General features: G+C 45.7%; 1 long non-coding RNA gene across 4 annotated transcripts in view; it reads right to left on the bottom strand.

The window, feature by feature from the left end:
- LOC112546261 (uncharacterized) overlaps positions 1-14,732 on the bottom strand; it is a 130,432-nt gene that overhangs the window by 25,054 nt on the left and 90,646 nt on the right. For all 4 annotated transcript variants that reach the window (XR_012897593.1, XR_012897594.1, XR_012897596.1 and 1 more), the window contains 2 exons: positions 5,049-5,167; positions 2,759-2,870 (listed from right to left, as the gene is read on the bottom strand). This is a non-coding gene — a long non-coding RNA (uncharacterized LOC112546261). The remainder of the gene's footprint in view (positions 1-2,758; positions 2,871-5,048; positions 5,168-14,732) is intronic.

The raw sequence follows: 14,732 nt of genomic DNA, 5'->3' as shown, positions 1-14,732 counted from the left end.
CCCATGTGCTTCCTGAGTAAGAACGTAAGAGTGGCCATACTGGGTCAGACCAAAGGTCCATCTGTCTACCGACAGTGGCCAAAGCCAGGTGCCCCAGAGGGAGGGAACACAACAGGGAATCCTCACGTGATCCCTCTCCTGTCACCCATTTCCAGACAAACAGAGGCTAGGGACACCGCCCCTACCCATCCTGGCTAATAGCCATTGATGGACCTAACCTCCAGGAATCTATCTAGCTCTTTTTCAACCCTGTTAAAGTCCTAGCCTTCACTGTATAGGAAATCTGGCACCGCGTCCTCTTGCATCCTTTCAAGTTAGTTTGAAATGTTTGCTTTCCATAGCAACCCTCTTTTCTTTGGGGGGGGGGACCATTTTCTTTTTCATTTTTACACTATGACAAAAGCAAACGTTGTTCTGACTCCAAAAACACAACCCTTTTTATTTAGAACAGATCCAAAACAAGACCTTGTGACTATTTCAAACTTTATTTCCATTCAGGCATTGGGGCAAAACCAAACTGCATTTCTCGATGTCGGTTTTTGACAAAATCCGCATTTTTTTCCCTTTTTGCCTAAAAAGCAGTTTGTCAAAACATTTCTGACTAGCTCTACCAACAGATGAAAGAGGGGCAGTAAAGAAGTGATTTTAAGCTCTATTGGAAGTCTATTCCACACTCCTGCTGAAACCACTAGACTGTGCTCCCTGACTCAAGGCAGAAGGGAGAAAGTCTGTAAATCAACACTGATCGGAACTGGGAGGAATCTCTCTTTGCTCTGATTGGCTGTACAGTTCCCAGTTAATATCACAAGCTTTCATTACAATGGGTAGATATCACAACTGGATGCTGTGTAAATGCTTTTTCGAAGCCACGGAGAGAAGGCTGTTCCTTGAATGCAGAATAACAGATAAGCACTTTACAAGCAAAGCTCTTGTTTTCATGCAAATCACCTCCATAATGAAAGGACAAGGGGAAAGAGATACAGAAAAACATTTGTTTAGCTGTGCAGAGTCCTTAACACACAGACAGCGAATTTGTAACATTCTCAATGAGGCATTTTCTTAGTGCATCTTCTTAGTGTCTTTGACATAATTTACATATATTGGAGTTGTGATCGGGCCCCATTTCAGCCCCTACAAACACAGTCTAAGAAGCCCTCCCAGGGAAGGGCAGATAACCCATCATGCAAGTTACAGTCTACTTCTTGTATTTAGTCAACCTAAGAACGTGGTGTCTGATTCAACACCCACTGGGCTTCATCAGAGTCTTGCCATTGACTTCAACATGTGATGAGTTGGATCCTTCTTCGGCACAATCTGGTTCTCTAGATTCCTCTTTAGATGGTGCGTTGTACCAATGGCACCGGTAAAATACAAAACCCTGGTGCTTTATCGTTCATTTGGAAAATGTTACCAACATGTGCTCTTCAGCCCAGGGATGGATTAACTATTCTGGGGGCCTGAGGCATGTAGATTGTGTGCCCCTCCACCTAGGCTGTGGGATTTGTCAAAAATGAGGGACTCAGTGTATGGCAGGGGGCTGTCAGGGAGCAAGGTGGGGTGTAGGAACAGGCTGGTGGTGCATGGTCTGGGTAGGAGGTAGGGTGTAGGAGCAGGCTGGTGGTGCGTAGTCTGGGCAGGAGGTGGGGTGTAGGAGCTTGCTGGGGGACATGGAGTCTGGGTGGAGATAAGGTGCAGGAGTTTGCTGGTGGTGTAGGGTCTAGGCAGGAGGTAGGGTACAGGAGCGGGCAGCGGTGGGGGTACAAGATCTGGGCAGGTTGTAAGAGCAGCCTTGGTGTTGGGGTGCTGGGTCTGGAAGGGAAGAAGCAGGAGATTGGGGCGCTTACCTGGCACAGCTCCTGGAGGGACATGGGGGGCTCCACATGGCGCTGCGCTTGCACCACTTCCAACGTTCCCATTGGCCGCAATTCCTGTCCAATGGGAGTGGTGGCAGAGGAGCCTTCCGGCGAGAGCCCTGGAGCCCAGGTACGTGTCTCCAGCGTAGCCTATCAAGTTGCCAGCCTATCATGCTCATAATATGGTTGTGTTGATTTAGATTAATTCATTAATATATTAATGGGTAGATTTAGTCTAGAGGTAATAGTTAAAAGCTGCAATGCAAGAAATCTGCTGAAGGCTGTAACAGGCCGTTTGCAAGATCAGCTGAAGCTCAGGTTAGCAGATTTCTGTGGTTGAGACACTGATCTCACCCAGACACAGGCCCTAGCTTACTTACAGCTTCCCTGGACTGAAACTTATGTCGGGGACCTTTCACCCACATAGGATGGTAGAGAAAATACCCTCAGACTCAGCACATGCATCATTATATAAAAAGTCCCCAAATAACTGGTTCAGGCTGAGCTGAGTAATCAGGACACAGGATGTGATAAATGACCACAAACGCCCATGGTAACGACTTGACGTATATGATAATAAGTTGAGAGCAATGCTACATTGACCTATAGGAAAAGGACACTTCAGCACTAGAAACGTCCCCTCCTGAATATGCCAGATCCTGGGACAAAGAACCTGTCAACCCTGAAGGTGGTAATTAGAAATTAACACGTAATCGTAGGGGAACAGCAGCTCACAAAGTGCTTTCTCTTCCATGACCCTCCAGACAAAGCTGCAGCATGCAGGGCTTTAGGGGCTACATCAGGGGGCTCCAGGCTGCTGCCCCTGAAGCCCCTTTCATAACTCAACCCTGCTCCCACCACCTACCAATGGCGACCCAAGGGGTCTAATTCAGTTCTTTACCTACCGCAGCATGTGGCTTTGGGAGTGGATCCAAGGGGTTAGTTCTTTTTATGCACAGGCGTTTGAAGATGGAGTTCTTCAGTTTGTTTCAAAGGAGGAACTGGTCCCGATAATGCCTGGAAGTAATAGGTACAAGCGAATGTACTTTGATGCTAAAGTGGCATTGCACCGCCAGAGCATCCAGAGCCAGGCTCTGTGGGGCATGCTTACTGCTGATAGCACGCCCAGCCAGGCAAAGTGTGAAGTTCCTCTGATAAAGGCAGAGATTACGTACCCCCACCAAAGTCGGGTCACTGGGGTTTAGCTCTCCAGCCAATGCCTGGGCTTTGGCAAATGACCTTAGCACTTTATATTTTATCTGAAAGCACCAAATAAGAATGGGAAAGATAGAAAATAAGCCAAAAGAATCCAGGGGTTCTTGCAAGAAGCAGGACAATGCACTGAACCCTGACTTCTGGCAGGTAGCAGGAACTTGACGGAGAGGGGTAATACAAAGAAGGAAAGCCTGTTTTCCCCAAGAGATCTGCTCTGTGTCTCTCAGTGTGCCTCTCTCTGCTGCATGGAGAGCTGTGGGGAGCATTCATCATGCCATACGCTGCAGGGACCGGGGGGGATTGGCCAATGGGCAGGGTTATTTCCATCCAATTGACCAAAGGCTGGATCCAAACTCCCCTGAACCCAGGGGGGGTCTCTCCGTGGAAGACAAGGTCTCCCTAGCTGCAGGAAAGGATCAGTGTCGGTTGTTTGTATGTGTGAGGGGCTAGAAGAATGAGGGGAGTGCCACAGGAAAGGGTGGGTAGGGGATGGCAGCCGAAAACAGCTGGTGGGTAGGGAATGTGGGGTGTTCAGGAGCAGGCAGTGGGGAAGGTGAGAAAGTAACGGGGGGAACGAGGAAGCTCCAACAGCTAACAGGGAGAATTCCGGTAAGGAATCATAGATTCAGAACACTAGAACTGGAAGGGACCTTGAGGGGTCATCAAGTCCAGTCCCCTGCCCTCCCGGCAGGACCAGGCACCATCTAGATCATCCCTGGCAGAAGTTTGTCTAACATGCTCTAAAATATCTCCAATAATGGAGATTGCACAATGTCCCTAGGCAATTTATTCTAGTGCTTCACCACCCTGACAGGAAGTTTTTCCTAACGTCCAACCTAAACCTCCCTTGCTGCAGTTGAAGCCCATTGCTTCTTGTCCTGTCCTCAGAGGCCAAAGAGAACCATTTTCCTCCTTCCTCCTTGTAACACCCTTTTAGGTCAGACCATGGGGGGGGGGGGTGCAGGTGCTCAGAAAGCAGATGGCCAGAGGGCATCTCAGGTCCCATGGCTTGCCAGCGAAGGGCAATGACTCCTGAGACAGGCTCCTCTGTCCCTCCTGAAATACAGCACTCTGAGCCGAGCAACAGCGGAACAAAGGAAAGGCAACGTAGCCCAGCTGCCAACCTCCGGCTGATGGATGAGGAGTTTGTGACAGATGAGTCTTCCTTCCCATTCTCCATTATGTCTCCTCAATGCAGAATTAATGTGAGCCCGTCATCATCACAATCATTTCTCCTGACCTTGACTACAGATCATCCCGGTCTACCGCAGCACTCTGCCAATGGGAAAGCCACATTCAGGACTCTTGAAATGGGCGACATCTCAGGATTTGCAGGGCTAGGAGCCTGATCGTAACATTAATGAGCCCTTCCCCTGCAAACCTACTCAATGTAAAACTCACCTGCCACGCAGCAAAAGAGCCCCGGATGCGTATTCATCTTGGGGACAATCAAACAATGTGGACAAAGGGACATTTTAATGAGTGGAGACATAAAATAATCACCTCAGTATCATTAAAAAAAACCCATCAGGGTCTGAGAGAGCATCTTTTTTATTCCCAGCTCGTCGTGGTAACTTTTCAGTATCCTGACCTCAATTCTGATGACCACAGGGTCATCCAAAGAATATGTCTTTTCAGATACAACAGTCTCGCTTATCAGAGTCCAGATTTCTCATTACACTTCTGGAGAGTTCTGGGTTTGTTTAGTCCCTCGAGTGGAACCTGAGGGGCCCAGATTTAGCTCAGTGGGCAGGTTTATGTTTATTATATTCACTGCTTTGCTATATATTTTGCTTTACTATGTTCAGCAGTAATGCAAGGAACTGACAGGTTTAAATTCCGTGAGACATTGGCTCTAGCAGTTAACCTGAGGTTTAAGGCCTGTAAACTTTGGCATAGCTCAACTTAGGTAACTCATGAGCTATAAGGAACTGGAAGTAGGATGTAAGGGGCAGTCTTGGGCATATAACATCAACTCACCTCAGAACAGGAGCTGACACCAGCTTCTAGAAGGTTCTGGATGGAACATCCGACCTCAAACGTGCCATGGCAACGAACTGACGAATATGATAATGAGTTGAAATCATAAATATACTCGCCTATGGGAAAAGGACACCTTAGCATTGGCAAGAGTTGGAAATCCAAATAAGGAATAAAAGTAACCCCCTATTAAATATGCATTAGACATGGTTACATCAGTGTAACACAGTATGGGTATATCTAGATTACATGGCGCCGTCGACAGAGCCATGTAAAATAGTTTATTCGTCATAGTCAAAGAAGCGGGGATTTAAATAATACCCGTTTCATTAAAATAAAAATGGCTGCCGGGCTGTGCTGACGATCAGCTGATCCAGCACAGCGCGGCAGTCTAGACGCGGCACGGTTGACAAGGGAAGCCTTTGTCGACTGCTCTGGTATGTCTCGTGAAACGAGGTTTACCAGAGCAGTCAACAAGGGATTCCCTTGTCGACCTTGCCATGTCTAGATTGCCGCACTGTGCCGGATCAGCTGATCGTCGGCACAGCATGGCGGCCGTTTTTATTTTAATGAAGCCGACTGCTCCGGTATGTCTCATGAAATGAGGTTTACCAGAGCAGTCAACAAGGGATTCCCTTGTCGACCTTGCCATGTCTAGATTGCCACGCTGTGCCAGATCAGCTGATCATCGGCACAGCACGGCGGCCATTTTTATTTTAATGAAGCAGGGATTATTTAAATCCCCGCTTCTTTGACTATGCTGAATAAACTATTTTACATGGCTCTGTCGATGGAGCCATGTAGTCTAGATGTAGCAGAAGAGAGTAGCATTGCCGGTAGAGAGGTAGACCTTGGGAAAAGCCAGAATGATGATCACTGGTGAAGGCGAGGAAGGGGATGGTAATGAGGAAAATGAGGGCTAACATCCAGGTTGTTCTGTAAGGCATGGCGTGAGTCTGGATGTTCCAGTGTACTTTCTATATTATCTCAGTGTTATCTCTATCTACCTTGCTGACTTAGTTTGCATATCTGTAAATAAACTATTTATTTGTAAATATAAAAGCATTCATACAGTGTGAGCATTACACCTCTGCACATCTGGGTTTCCAATCATAAAATAATTTAAATCATAATTTTACTGGGCCTGATCATGGGATAGGACCTGTCCATCCTTAGGATGTGTTACACTACAGGTTTTTTTTTGAAAAAAGTAGGCTTTTTTTGAAAAAAATTCACTTGCATCTAGACTACAGCCGTGTTCTTTCGAAAGTAAATCGAAAAAAAGCAGCAGTTTTTTTGATCGCAGTAATCCTCATTTTACAAGGAATAACACTTTTTTTCGAAAGAACTCTTTTGAAAAAAGGCGCTATTGAATGCAAGCTGTGCTTTTTTGAAAAATCTGCTTGTAGTCTAGACGCTCTCTTTCAAAAGAGGCCTGTAGTCTAGACGTAGCCTCAGAGTAAGATATGGGAATCTTCCGATCAGGTTACACAAACTCATCTTATTAACCAACTTTATGTCATCAAGTAGGATCTAGGATCTTGCTTTGCAAACACCAATACTGAAACCCTACATCCATGAACAAAATGCCAAATCCTCAATGGGCGTAAAACAGTCACACGCCATTAGTTTCAGTGCAGCTTGTGACGACGTGTCGGGGACCCTTGACCCTGCACCCCTGTCCGCAGGAAGATGTGACTCCACCAGCCAGTAGAATAGAGAGGGTTTATTGCTTCTCAGAGATACAGCACAGCCTGGGTTCGATTTGGGCATAGGAGTAAGGGGTCAAGCAGCCTTAGACCCTTTGGGGAAGGGGTACGCAGGCCCCTGAACTCCCAGTACTCGACTTAGTCTGTTTTCTTCATGTTTGCACAGCCAAGACTGCCCAGCTCCCAGGTCCTGCCCCCTGGCCGGGACGGGGCAGGTGGCCATCTCTGCCTCCCTTCCTTTGTCCCTCCCTCTGGGAAGAGCCTTGTTAACTGCTCAGGCTGGGACTAGGTGTCTGAGCCAATACACATGTGGGGTGAGTCAATGGGAAACACACATCACAGCACACCCAGGTGGGGACATCGGGTTACAAAGCAGACAGCCCCCCACTGCGTCACACAGCTACACTGTTATGTGACACCCAGGTATCTGACCCAGAGGCACAAAAATAACCCAATTAAATTCCCAAGGGCAGGCTGAAACACTCAAGTATAGTGCACAATGACCTGGTGCATTACAGGTGAGGTGTTTGTCTTTCCTTCCTGCACTGGCACGAACCCAGCAACAGCGCAGATCAGGATAAGGAAAACACCTGATGCAAATATTTCCATGCACGGATGTTAGACACGGATGGAAGCAGTAGAGTTCAGAAGATCCAAATGTTCCCAAGGTTCTGAGGCGTTCATTAAGACTTGGAATGGAGCTGGGGTCCAGACTGTCTCAAATGTGGGGGATTTGGGTTTCTAGGCGTTTGCACTGGGCTCCTCTCTGCAGCGAACTACTAGAAGATTTACCCAGCGTGTCTCAGGTCCTTAACTTAAATAAGTTTTGTTTTTCTTCATGTAAATCATTGATCTGGGGTGGGGTTGGAGAGGAGGGGTTCAGGATGCAGGCTGCCCTGGGGAGAGAGGACAACCCCAGCCCTCTCTCACTGCAGCAACTTGGGGCCAGGTGAGACATGCCTCTGTATGGCCACTGCAGCTCCAGCAGGCACAGCTGAGAGCGGGGTGCATGTCCCCCAGCTGGGGGCCAGACAGACACACAGACACACAAACCGACAAACTCCCTGAAATATATAGTAGGTAGTTGTCCCTCTCACCACCCCTACCCCCTGCCGACCAAATGAAGGAACAGCTGTCCCGGTCCCCATCTCTGCCCCCTTGCTGCCCCCTTCTGGTCATTCTACAGTATAACTGTCCCTACTATCAGATTCCTCCTTCCCATTGTCCTGGCACAACCAAACACTGACCTTGCTTCAAGTTAAGATAAGAGGAAGGTGCCTGCCAAATTTGGTGGTCCTAGCTGTTACCGCTCAGGAGGAGATCCTGAACAAATGGACTCACAGACGGACAGAGGGACACACAGACACACAGATGCACAAAGTGTCTTAATATATGTCGTAGACTTGTGTAAACCAAAAACACTGAAGCATATGGGCAGGTTATTCCATCACTCAGAAATAGCCAGGAAGAAGACAAGTTGCCCAGGGGGTTTCTTGAATCCCCTAAATCCAATTACCTCCTCCCAGTGTTTGTTCCTAAACAGTTCATACGGTGGATACCACTGTTGAATGTACAATTAACTCACTGATCTGAGGCTGTGATAATAGATGTCTCTTGAAACTGAGCATACATTAAACAACAGAAGGAGTGGGAACCAATAATTCCTCTTGTCATGCCGATGACATGGAACCAAGACGACTAATCTCTGCAACGCGGGGCAGGGGAGAGGCGGAGGGATGGAAGCCATTTCCATATTTATTGACAAATTTAATTTACACCCTGAGTTTTCATGCTGGAGTGAATATATTTCACTTTAAATGTATCAGTCTTTAACCGTCAGCCCAGCAATAATGATTTCTATGCCCGCAGACACTTTTACACTGGGACACTACATTTATATGTAACACTTTTTAAATAAAATGTTATTAAAATTCACCATTTAGACGCAAGCTGTAAATTCACTGTAAGCAGGAACAAACGAGGAGGTGGCAGAGGAACTTCTGTTTTCAGCTTTTAGGGTGTAATTCCAGTAAGACAGCATGCCTCCCCGGGCCCGGATTAACCCTCTCGTGTTTAGGGGGCAGTGCTGAGAAGGCTAGAATGTCCCAGCCCAACTCTGAAGCTGAGAAACAGCTCCCCTGCAGTTCCTGTTGCCCCGGGAGGCATAAGGATGCCCCTTTTGATGTAACAAAGAAGAGCCAAGATGCAAGTCAGAATCTCAGCAACAGGTATAGAGTTCAAATGAAGTCAGCTCATTTCCAGACCCGTTTTGAGGAGATGAGAAGACAACATGGAAAACCAGTCTGACACTTTTCATCCAGCAGTTTCAAAGCACTTCCCAAACACATGCCATAAAGTCTACGTCTACATTGCAGCTCTATTTCAGGATACCGGTGGTCTAGCTATTCTGTGTCTTTTGAGCTTGCCCGTTATTTCAAAATATAACAGGCTTGCTATTCCGACGTCCCTGTAAACCTGATTCCACGAAGAGTAAGGGACGTTTTGGAACAGCAGTTTATTTCGAAATAAGTGCTGTGTAGACAGTGGCAATTTTCGAAATATATTTCAAAATGGACTTGAAATAAGCTACGCAATTTGTGTAGCTCAAATTACGTAGCTTATTTGGAGTTATGGGGGCAGTGTAGACGCACCCTTCGAGATGCAACATCTTCCATGAGAAAAGTAAGAATTATGAGACCCATCTTCCTGGGTGGATCAGGATCAGAACCCATGGACAATTTTGAGTTAGGAGGAGATTCCCAGGAGGCAAACTACATAGAGAAAGAGAAAGTCTGTGAAAAGGGAATGTCACCAATCAACTTAAGCCACTGTATACATTCTAAAAGACAGGAGGAGCCAAAATTTGACTTGCCTTGTCTTCTAAACACACTCTAATACTTTTACATAAAATTATATGTATCTCTTTCTGGATTTGTTGTGTTTGCCACATAAAATGGAAATTTCTATAAATGTCTTTAGCCACCATCTTGGCTAGCACACTGGGGATTGAACTAGGACCTCCGGAATTAAAAGAATTAATGTGTGCATGTGGGGGGTGGGAGGATTACTATTTGCGCTAAAGAGGCAGACCTCTGTAGTCTGCAGATGTGCATTGTGAATTGGCTGGAGAGGGCAACCAGGAACACAGGTTCACCAGTGGGTTACAATTATTTTTTTTTCAGTTATAACTATAATCAGCCAACAGCCCAGCATCATATTTTGAAGAGCCCTATAATAACAAACCTGCACTCTCATGAGCAACCCTACAATAATGAAACAGCACATTCCTGAAAAAAATCTATGATAACCTCAATGCACTTATAAGGCACCCTACAATAACAAAACAGAGTATGTATCTGACACCGCCCTGTGATAATAATCCAGTGCATTTCTAATCATCCCTAAAATAACACACCTATTTTCCAACAACCATATAACAAAAACTAATCTTAAGTGAAGAGTGCTCATGAGCTGCCATACCGTAAACAGCTGCTCTGTTCATGAACAATACTACAGAAATGAAATAGTGCAACATGAATAACCATACAACAACAAACCATAGCATTAATTACGATAACACAGCAGCAGGTGTGGTTGGTGGTAGGAGAAATTGCTGTGGAAGAAATGCTAATATTGTGAGTTTCTCCAGAGTCACCAATTCTCACAATTTTATTGCCACTCTCGTGATAATTTGTGGTTTTCAGAAAGCCCCAGCTCCTGGAATCATGTGAATATGTAAATTTCCCGCACTCTTAGCTGCGGAATCCACTTGAAAACTTGATCCCTAATGACTGAAGAAACAGAAGGCAAATGAAAAGAACTCTACATTTATTTTAATTTTTTTTATTCCATGATATATACTGTTCTGTGGGGTTTTGGGGCCCTGTCTCACAGTTTTTTGACTGCTTCGGATTGGGAGTGGTTCTTCTCAGATGCTAACAAGGGCAGAAAATAAATCATGATGAGTCAATAATTTTGGGCCATGTTGGTGTCTGGGGCAAATTAGCAAAGCTCCACTAACATCACAGGACCAGACAAGTGCTTAGTTTGTAATGAAAGACGTGTCCATGCTCAAGCAATTTTTTTGTTTGTGTGGTTTTTTTTAAAACTTTCATAGAAGTGCCAGGGCTGAGCCCTGGAAAACCCTGGCACAAATTAAGCACTGAGGGAGACCAAATTATACCAGCTCAGGATCTGACCCTATGACAATTTTTTGGTTAAATTTCCATCTTGCTTCAGGAAAAGCCTCAAAAAGCACCTTGCTACCCACATGCTAGAATCTCAGCAGGCCATCAAAAATGGTTAAAGGTCTAGAAATCATGACCTCTGAGGGACGATTGAAAGAACTGGGTTTGTTTAGTCTGGAAAAGAAAAGACTGAGAGGAAGGGTCATAACTGTTTTCAAGTTCCTAAAAGGTACAAGGTGGAGGGAGAAAAAAATATTGTTCTTAAACTCTGAGGTTCAGACAAGAAGCAATGGGCTTAAATTGCAGCAAGGGAGATTTAGGTTGGACATGAGGAAAAACTTCCTGTCAGGGTGACTAAGCACTACAATAAATTTCTTAGGGAGGTTGTGAAACCTCCATCATTGGAGATTTTTAAGGGCAAGTTAGACAAACACCTGCCAGGGTTTATCTAGATGGTGCTTGGTCCTGCCTTGAGTGCAGGGGACTGGACTCGATGACCTCTCGAGGTCCCTTCTAGTGTTCTATATAGTCTATCATTTACAGCTCTCCAACTGTCCTGGCTACTAGCCATCTCATTTCTGGAGGATGAGTAGAGCTCTTCAAGTCATAAATAACCGTGAAAGTTGGGCTTATGCAGGGTAAATCTGACCCAGTCTATTTCCTATATGTATATCCTACAGCATCACTTTTGACACATAAAGGGCCTGTAGTGACCAATAATCTTGGTAAGTGAAAAGCCAAAGGCTCATCGTAACAACCACTCATTCATAGACATGGGCTACGTCTACACTGGCATGATTTTCCGGAAATGCTTTTAACGGAAAAGTTTTCCATTAAAAGCATTTTCGGAAAAGCGCATCTAGATTGGCAGGACGCTTTTCTGGAAAAACACCTTTTGTGGAAAAGCGTCCGTGGCCATTCTAGACACGCTTTTCCGCAAAAAAGCCCTGATCACCATTTTCGCAATTGGGGCTTTTTTGCAGAAAACAGTACTGTGCTGTCTACACTGGCCCTTTTGCGCAAAAGTCTTTTGGAAAAAGACTTTTGCCCAAACGGGAGCAGCATAGTTTTTCTGGAAAAGCATTGATGATTTTACAGTAGATCGTCAGTGCTTTTCCGGAAATTCAAGCGGCCAGTGTGGACAGCTGGCAAGTTTTTCCGGAAAAGCAGCTGATTTTTTTTGAAAACACAGCCATGGAGTTTTCTCTTCTAAGAAGTTATTCCAGAGAGGGCGAGGTCTGGTCTATAGATGGATCTGATGCGTGAAGACAAATGAGGCCATATCTCTCTGCGGCCCACTTTGAGAACGCTGCTAATGGGCCTCTCCGGTTTGATTACTTACCAGCTCTGCAGCCTGCAGTTCGCCATTTGCAGCCTGCAGCCCACTTTGAGAAACGTTGGTCTCCAATGACGAGGACTCCACACCCTCCTGAGATAACCTACTCCATGATATAACTATCCTTAGCATTTGAACGTTTGTCCTACTTTCTAGTGTCAATTTCCCTGACTGCAGATTAAACCAATTATTTTTTGTCCTACCTCTAGTGGACATGGAGAAAAATTGATCACCATCCTCTCTGCAACAGCCCTGAACATATTTGAATACTGTCATCAGGATTCAGGATTCCCTTCAATCTCCTTTTCTCAAGACTAAACATGCCCATTTTTTAAAAACCTTTCCTCATAGGTCAGGATTTTTAATCCTGTTACCATTTAAGTTGCTGTCCTTAGGGTTGCCAGATGGTTTAACAAAACATACCAACCCTCCCCCCTCCCCCAGAAAAAAGACTGGGAAAAAAATTCTGTAGAGCAAAAAAAAAAAAAGGGACCAAAAATTTTGAGAAAAAAAAGGGTGCTGTACCTTTAAATGACCCTGCACTCCTCACTCCCCCGCCCCCGCCAGATGTGGCAGGCGAAAATTGTCCCCCCCAGGATTCTGTTTGAGGGAAACAGGACATACCGGACATTTCACATTTCTGTTTTTCTTACCGGACAGGTGACCCGAATAACAGACAGTCCGGGTGAAAACCGGACACCTGGCAACACTAGTTTCCTTTGGACTCTCACTGATTTGTGCCCATCTTTCTTAAAGCAGGGCCTCAAAGTGGACACAGCCCTTCATCTAAGACCTCACCAGCACCAAGTAGAGCAACACAATAACTCCTTGTTTTATACCCCAAAATAATATTAGCCTTTTTTGTCTAGGTCATATTCAATGTGTGATCCACTATAATTCCCAGCCCCTTTTCTGCAATATTCCTGGCTCCCCACTTCTTCCCCATTTTGTAGTTGTGCACATCTACAGAAATATCATTAATCTTGATTAACTCTGCTTCCAGCTGCAGTGGTGTAAATTATAGTCATTCCCTTAATCCAGAGTAACTGTGGTTTCAATTACACTGGTGTAAATCTAAAGTAACTCAATCCAGAGTAACTCTGGTCTCAGTTATGCTGGTGTAAATCTATAGTAACTCAATCCAGAGTAACTCTGTTCTCAGTAGCTCTCGTGTAAATCTAGAAATTCCATTAATCCCAGTAACTCTACTCTTAGGGTACGTCTACAATGCACACTTATTTCAAAATAAAATATTCCGGAATAGTTATTCCAAAATATCTTATTTCAAAAGAGTACGTCTACACTGCAGAGAAGCCCCAAAGGTAATCTGAGGTAGGCTTCCCTAATGTAGCTGTGCTATCCTGATTTAGAGCCCCAGGAGGCACTGGGGAGGAATAACTTAGAATGGCCCTGGGGAGGGGCTATTTTGAAATAGCAGCAGTGAAGCGTCTACACCCGCCTTATTTCAAAATAGCTATTTCAGAACAGGCATTATTCCTCATAGAATGAGGTTTACATATTTTGGATTAAGTCATCCCTTATTTCAAAATTTTAAAAATAATGGAATGGCTGTGTAGACCAGGGGTGGCCAACCCATTAAACTAAGAGAACCAACACTGAGGCGAAAAGAATGCGAAGAGCCGCACCAGAATTTTTTTTGAGCAATTTTTGTTGAGAAGAGCTCCCCACCATCCCCCAGAGTTGTGCGGGGGTGGGGGGGGGGAGAGGGGGAAAGGACGCTGCCCCTTTAAAAGAAAAGACAAGGCTTTTTGGCCACGTCAGGCTCCGGTAGGGCAGCACCATTTTGAATCACCACAATCGACAGCTCCCATGCCCCAGTGAGCACAGGGAGCCGGGGGCCGGGGACCATTTCTAGGGGTGCAGAGGCGGCTTCGTGAGCCGTGGGGGAGGCTTTGCAAGCTGCACTTTAAGGGGGGGAAGAGCCGCATGCAGCTCGTGAGCTGTGGGTTGGTCGCCCCAGTGTAGACGCTCGCATTGTTATTTTGAAATAACGCTCGTTATCTCGAAATAATGGCGCAGTGTAGACGCACCCTTAGAATCACTTGTAAATCTGAAGTAAGGAACTGGGACCAGCCGGTCTTTGAACAGCCTGTTCCACGCTCAAAGAATGTAAGAGCCAAAAACTTCCCCCTTCCAGCCCCGGTTCCCACCAAGTGAGCCTTTTTTCAGCTGCGTTGCTCATTAATTAAGATTGTGCTTACTGCGGACAACCAGTCCACTTGCACGCCACGTCCTCTCCAGGGGGCTGTTCCGAAATGAGCATGTGAACCATTCGTTAGCTCTGGTTGCAGTTTCGCTTGCTACTCAATTATCATTGCCAAAGGAGCTGAGTAGTGGACTGCAGGAGCTTGCATATTTATAAACAGGGGAACGAGACAGCCTGACTTCACTAATCAAATACCGTGGACCCGTTTAGATCTGAAAGCATCAC

This window comes from Pelodiscus sinensis, chromosome 25 (assembly GCF_049634645.1).
Source record: "Pelodiscus sinensis isolate JC-2024 chromosome 25, ASM4963464v1, whole genome shotgun sequence".
NCBI lineage: Eukaryota > Metazoa > Chordata > Testudines > Trionychidae > Pelodiscus > Pelodiscus sinensis.
This window is presented reverse-complemented; position numbering and strand designations above follow the sequence as displayed.